The following is a 7829-nucleotide window of genomic DNA, read 5'->3' as shown; positions in this document are numbered from 1 at the left end:
GAGTAAGATAAAGGTTAATGTCTCTGGCCTGCCACTGGGTAAAGTACACATAGTCCTAGTATCAAACCATCCTAAATAGCTTCACATAAGCTTATGGAAAGCTTGGCCCATTGCTCAACATCCAAGAAACCAAAGTCCTGCACCAACAAGCACAAATAAACCCTCTGCAGCAACACAAATCCAACTCAATGATGTAGCATTGGAAAGTGTCAACCACTTCTCCTACCTGGGCAATTATCTTTCCACAAGGGCGGACTTTGATGCTGAAATCCAGCATTGCCTGAGCTCTGCAAGTGCAATGTGTTTGAGGACTTGGACATTCGCAGGGAAACCAAAATGCTTGTTTACAAAGCTATTGTACTACCAACCTTACTATATGCTTGTGAAACATGGACCACTTATAAACGCCATCTCCAGCTCCTCAAAAGAGTCCATCAACGGTGTCTCCGAACAATTTTACATATCAATTGAGAAGACAGGCAAACTAATGCCAGTGTACTGGAAGAAACAAAGATCACCAGTGTGATTCTTCAACATCAACTTTGTTTGACTAGTCATGTTTTGTGGATGCCTGATTATCGTCTTCCAAAGCAACTACTCTATTCTGAACTTAAACATGGAAAGCATAATGCTGGTGGTCAACAAAAACGGTTTAATGATTCTCTCAAGGCAAATCTAAAAAAAAAGTAGAACAAACACTGACAATTGGGAAACACTGGCCTAGGAGCATTCCAGTTGGTGAACAGCTTTTACCAAAGGTGTCATGGACTTTGAAGACACTCAAACTCAGGACGAAATGGAGAAACAAGCTATGAGAAAGGCACGTTTGGCAAACCCTCACCATGATCAACCCACCCCGAAACCTACGTTCCCACTGTGGAATGGCCACCTGAATAAGAGCTTAGGAAGAGAGGGAGACAGATGGAGCTGGTCTCTCAGCCAATCCTATGTGGTGGACCCTGCAACCCTCCCCATCCCTCTGATTCAGCCAGGTACAAAAACAAGCAATAGAGGACGGTTCAGGGAGTGGATGTGATATTTTGCATGCACATGCTTGTGGGTGTAAAGAAAGAGAGTGGGGTTTCACTGTTTCCTGGTTAAAAGAATCCGTTTTATCATCTTTTATTCAGGAACAAGACAGCACAGAAGCTATCATAGAATCATAGAGTTGGAAGAGACCACAAGGGCCATCGAGTCCAACCCCCTGCCAAGCAGGAAACACCATCAGAGCACTCCTGACATATGGTTGTCAAGCCTCTGCTTAAAGACCTCCAAAGAAGGAGACTCCACCACACTCCTTGGCAGCAAATTCCACTGTCGAACAGCTCTTACTGTCAGGAAGTTCTTCCTAATGTTTAGGTGGAATCTTCTTTCTTGTAGTTTGGATCCATTGCTCCGTGTCCGCTTCTCTGGAGCGGCAGAAAACAACCTTTCTCCCTCCTCTATGTGACATCCTTTTATATATTTGAACATGGCTATCATATCACCCCTTAACCTCCTCTTCTCCAGGCTAAACATGCCCAGCTCCCTTAGCCGTTCCTCATAAGGCATCGTTTCCAGGCCTTTGACCATTTTGGTTGCCCTCCTCTGGACACGTTCCAGTTTGTCAGTGTCCTTCTTGAACTGTGGTGCCCAGAACTGGACACAGTACTCCAGGTGAGGTCTGACCAGAGCAGAATACAGTGGCACTATTACTTCCCTTGATCTAGATGCTATACTCCTATTGATGCAGCCCAGAATTGCATTGGCTTTTTTAGCTGCTGCGTCACACTGTTGGCTCATGTCAAGTTTGTGGTCAACCAAGACTCCTAGATCCTTTTCACATGTACTGCTCTCAAGCCAGGTGTCCCCCATCTTGTATTTGTGCCTCTCATTTTTTTTGCCCAAGTGCAATACTTTACATTTCTCCCTGTTAAAATTCATCTTGTTTGTTTTGGCCCAGTTCTCTAATCTGTCAAGGTCGTTTTGAAGTGTGATCCTGTCCTCTGGGGTGTTAGCCACCCCACCCCCCCAGTTTGGTGTCATCTGCAAATTTGATCAGGATGCCCTTGAGTCCATCATCCAAGTCGTTGATAAAGATGTTGAATAAGACCGGGCCCAAGACAGAACCCTGTGGCACCCCACTAGTCACTCTTCTCCAGGATGAAGAGGAACCATTGATGAGCACCCTTTGGGTTCGGTCAGTCAGCCAGTTCCAAATCCACGGAGTGGTAGCATAGTCAAGACCGCATTTTACCAGCTTCTTTACAAGAATATCATGGGGCACCTTGTCAAATGCCTTGCTGAAATCAAGGTAGGCTACATCCACTGCGTTCCCTTCATCTACCAGGCTTGTAATTCTGTCAAAAAACGAGATCAGGTTAGTCTGACATGACTTATTTTTCAGAAATCCATGCTGACTATTGGTGATCACAGCATTCCTTTCTAGGTGCTCACAGACTGTTTGCTTAATGATCTGCTCCAGAATCTTCCCTGGTATTGGACTTCTGGGGTGGCGCCATCGGTAATGGCTGCTTCTCTCTAACTTGGAGGGAACCGGCTCTATGGAATCTGGGTCCTACCGCTACGGCGCAGCGGGGACCCCAAAAAAAAATCACAGGCAGGTGAAGCCTGTGACCGTGGGACTCAGCGGGCACCATTTGCGCCCCCCCAACTCTTAAAGGAGCTCGGCAACGGGCTCTGGAGCAGAGCGGGGGTGGCGTGGTGCTGTGAGCAAATTGCTTCTTCCGTGGAGCGAAGCCGTGAAGCTGTTACCGGAGAGCGCTGCCTTTTTCCTGGGATAATCGGACTTTGAAAACAACTACCCGTGAGTAGGATTAAATTGGATCTAAAAGAAAAACGTTTAATTTGGTACTGAGGGGGAAGGTACAACCAGGAAGTCTGCCTTCCTTGTATTGTAAATAGATCAAAGCAAAGAGACCCTAAAGCGGAAACACAGAAAGTTACTTGAAAAAGAGCTAAATCCTAACATCTTGAAAGTGGTTCCCCCTCCGGATTGCAGGAGAGGAGGGGGGAAAAAGACTGAGCTGAATTTCCCTGCAAAAAAGAAGGGGAAAGGAAGAAAAAATTTACTGTTTAAGATTTGGAACGGACTGCCTTGAGATAAGGGTTGCATAGTGGAAAGTCTATTCCTGACAGCTAATTCTGCAAAAGGGATACAGTGTTTCTGGACTTCTCTTGGCTTGAAAGTAACTGTTTAAGTGCACTGAGACTGTGGTTTTTAAAGTAAATTGGGGGACTTATAAAGACTATCTTTGTTCTTAAAAGTTGCAAGTTCTGGCTGTTACTGTGTCCCCCTAGAGGAAGTTGGACATTGTTACAACAACAACTGGCTTAGAGGAAAATTCCATTATATTCTAAAACAATTGTTTGACTGTGGGAGCGACCTTGAATTTCTATGAGACTGTTATGGCAGATGGCAAAGGGAAGATAGAGCCGCAGAAGACAGAACCGCAGGAAAAAATTACTAGGTCTGGCAGACATTATCGGATAGACACTGCGCAGCCGTGAAGGGGTTCAACATCTGGAGCATCTGGAACATCAGGGGCCGCACTCCCACAGGCTAAACCAAAAGTTATGTCGTCGGAAGAAGTTTTGGCACAGGCACTGGCAAAAATTAATGAATCTTTGGAAAGTTTAAGTAAACAGGTAGCTGAGACAAACAGACAAGTAGCTGAGACAAATAGACAAGTTGCGGAAGCATCAAGCAAAATTGATTTAAACACTGCAAGTATTAATACCTTGGGGCAGAAGGTGAATGCCAACACAGAGACCATCGAAAAACTATTACAGGAATCTGCCTCGACTCGAAAGATAGCAGAGGAAGCAAAAGATATTGCAACTGTTACTCAAGAGAAAATTCCACCAGTATATAAGAAATTGGAGGACCATGATGTGACATTTTCTATGATTGAACTGAAAGATAGACAAAGAAATTTAAGAATCAGGGCTGTTCCAGAACGGGAGAAAGATAACTTGGCTGACTTTCTTACACAGGAATTTATAGATTTTTGGCAACTGGACTTGGGGAAGGAAGAATTTAAGATAGTGAATGCATTTAGACTCGGAAGAAGACAAGGTAAGGACAAGGTGAGAGACTGTTTGATTACTTTTCGAACAAAAGAAGAGAGAGATAAAATTCTGAATCTGCAGTATCAAAAAACCTTGGAAATTGACGATTCAAGTTTGGTGATCTTTAAGGACATCCCAAAGCATCTGTTGGACTTAAGGTCTAAATACGGAGATCTAGTGACCTTGTTGAAAAGAAATAGAATTCTTTTCAGGTGGGAATTTCCTCAAGGCCTGTCCTTTAAATACAAAGGAAGAAAGATAAAAATAAAATCAGTTGAGGAAAAAGACAGGTTCTTGAAAGACCACGAGGAAGATCTACTGAAAGAAGTGGAATCTGAAGAAGAACCAAAAGGTATATTAGACATATCAAATCTATCTTTTGGACTGCACGGTCCAGAAAAAGTGATACTACCCACAGAACAAGAACTGACACTCGGAGCAGTTGGAGGTAAAGTGAAGTAGCCCCCATCATGGCTCTGCAACTATTAAGCTGGAATTGTAACGGTTTGAATTCTCCTCGGAAGAGAAAAAGTGTGTTTCATCTATTAAAAAAAGAACAATTGGACTTGATTTGTCTACAAGAAACACATATAACAAGGGCACATAGGAAGCTATTGATTAATAAAAGATTGGGACAGGAGTTTGTTTCATCTGATAAAGTTAAAAAAAGAGGAGTTGTGATTTATGCAAAGGAGAGACTTTCACCAAAACTTATCTTTAAAGATGACCAAGGAAGATTTTTGGCAATTGAAATTCAAGTACAAGGAGAGAAATTTTTGATTGTGGGAATTTATGCACCGAATGAGGGGAAATCTGAATTCTATAAAAAGTTGCATGAGACTTTACTGGATTATTTGGATTACAATTTGATTTTGATGGGGGACATGAATGGAGTAGTATCTACAAACATGGACAAGGCACAAAGACAGGTAGTTACCAAGGATGGTAGACTACCAAAAACATTCTTTGAGATGACAGACAATATGGACTTAGTGGACATTTGGAGGGTAAAGAACCCCCTGGGAAGAGAGGGAACCTTCTTTTCTGAAGCCAAGATGACATGGACTAGAATTGACCAAATATGGATAACTAGAGGAATGGCACCAAAGATAAAGAAAGTAGAAATCTGCCCAAAAACCTGCTCCGACCACAACGCTGTAAGGATGGAGATGAAACAAATAACAACCGGATCCTTTAGATGGAGGATGAATGACACCTTATTTAGAGATGAAGAAGTCTATAAAAAGGTCAAAAAAACTTTGAGAGACTATTTTGAAATAAACATGAACACCAATGTAGAAAAAAGAGTAATCTGGGACGCAAGCAAAGCTGTTATGAGAGGGTTTTTGATACAACAGAATGCAATAAAGAAGAGAAGTCAAAATGAAAAGAAAGACAAAATCTTGGAGAAAATAAAAGAGGGCGAGAAGAAATTGAGAGCAAAACCAAAGTCCCAGGAGATTTTGAGAGAAATTAAATTATATCAAGTACAATATATGGAAATGATGAATCAGGAAATAGAATGGAAAATCAAACAAATGAGACAAAAAACATTTGAATCAGCTAACAAATGTGGGAAATTGTTGGCCTGGCATATGAAAAAAAGACAAAAATTAAATACCATTACAAACTTAGAAGTGGAAGGAAAGAGTATACATAACCCAACTGAGATCAGAAATTGCTTCCAGAGGTACTTTAAACAACTATACACACAAGGGCCACAGAAGGAATTGGACATAGACCAATTTTTGAAGACAAATGGCCTACAAAAAATCTCTCAAGAAAGTAAATTAATGTTGAACTATAAAATATCTGAACAGGAAGTAGAAAGTGCCATACAAAATATGCAACTGGGCAAATCTCCAGGACCGGATGGGCTGACTTCCAGATACTACAGATCTCTGAAAGAGTGGTTATTGCAACCTTTGAAGGAAGTCTGCAATGAAATATTGGAAGGGAAAAGGGCGCCAGAGTCGTGGAAAGAGGCGTATATTACACTTATACCGAAAACAGAGACTGAAAAGACCCCGCTTAAGAACTACCGCCCTATATCGTTACTTAATGTGGATTACAAAATTTTTGCTGATATTTTGGCCAAGAGACTGAAAAAAGTATTGATGGAAGAGATCCATAAAGATCAAGCGGGCTTTCTCCCGGGAAGACATTTGTCTGATAATTTGAGGAATATACTTGATATCTTGGAAAAATTAGAAGTGAATATAAATACTAAAGCAGCTTTGATATTTGTGGAAGCGGAGAAAGCCTTTGACAATATCTCTTGGAGTTTTATGAAGAAGAACTTACATGGGATGGGGGTAGGCCAAGGTTTGGAAAATGGTATAGGTGCAATATATTTTGAACAAAAGGCCAAATTAATTGTAAATAATGTGGTCACGGAAGAATTTAAGATAGAAAAAGGGACACGACAGGGGTGCCCAATTTCCCCACTGCTTTTTATATCGGTCCTGGAGGTCCTGCTAAACATGATTAGAAAGGACCGGTTGGTTAAAGGTATACAGGTCGGAGCTAAACAGTACAAACTGAGAGCATTTGCAGATGACTTAGTATTGACGTTACAGGAGCCAGAATCTAGCACTAAAAGAGTTTTAGAATTAATTCAAGAATTTGGTCAGGTGGCAGGTTTCAAATTGAACAAGCTAAAAACTAAGGTTTTAGAGAAAAATTTAACACCGATTGAAAGAGAGAGGTTTCAGAATGAGACAGGATTGACTGTGGTAAAGAAAGTGAAATACTTGGGGATTAATATGACAGCCAAAAATGGGAACTTATTTAAAGATAATTATGAAAAATGTTGGACCGAAGTGAAAAAAGATTTAGAAATCTGGTCAAATTTGAAGCTTTCACTGCTGGGCCGTATTGCTGTGATAAAGATGAATGTATTGCCTAGAATGTTGTTTTTGTTTCAGACACTGCAAATTGTGGACAAGATGGACTGTTTCAAGAAGTGGCAGAGAGATATTTCTAGATTTGTCTGGCAGGGCAAGAAGCCCAGAATAAAATTTAAGATATTAACTGATGCAAAGGAAAGAGGTGGATTTGCCCTGCCAGACTTTAAACTTTACTATGAATCAGCAGCTTTTTGCTGGTTGAAAGAATGGCTACTTCTTGAAAATACAGACATTTTGGATTTAGAAGGTTTTAACAACGTATTTGGATGGCATGCATATTTATGGTATGATAAGGTCAAAGCACATAAAGCATTTAAAAATCATATTGTCAGGAAAGCACTGTTTAATGTTTGGACAAGATACAAGGATTTATTGGAAAATAAAACTCCAAGGTGGTTGTCACCAATGGAAGCGAAAGCTTTGAAAAGGCTCAATATGGAGGCCAAATGGCCGAAATATTGGGAAATTTTGGAACAAGAAGGAGACAAATTGAAATTGCAGAGTTTTGAGAAACTAAAAAATAAAGTGAGAGATTGGCTTCATTATTATCAGATAATGGGGGCATATAACTTGGATAAGAAAATTGGCTTCCAGGTGGAAAAATCAAAATTAGAAACAGAATTGTTAGAACCCAAAACTAATAATTTGTCAAGAATGTATAACTTGCTGTTGAAATGGAATACTCAGGATGAAACGGTGAAATCTGCTATGATTAAATGGGCACAAGATGTTGGACATAATATTATGTTTGCTGACTGGGAACAGTTATGGACCACAGGTATGAAGTTTACGGCATGCAATGTCTTAAGAGAGAATATTATGAGAATGATATACAGGTGGTACATGACC

This window comes from Podarcis pityusensis (genome assembly GCF_964106645.2).
Source record: "Podarcis pityusensis genome assembly, chromosome: 7".
NCBI lineage: Eukaryota > Metazoa > Chordata > Lepidosauria > Squamata > Lacertidae > Podarcis > Podarcis pityusensis.
Note: the sequence above shows the minus strand (reverse complement) of the source record.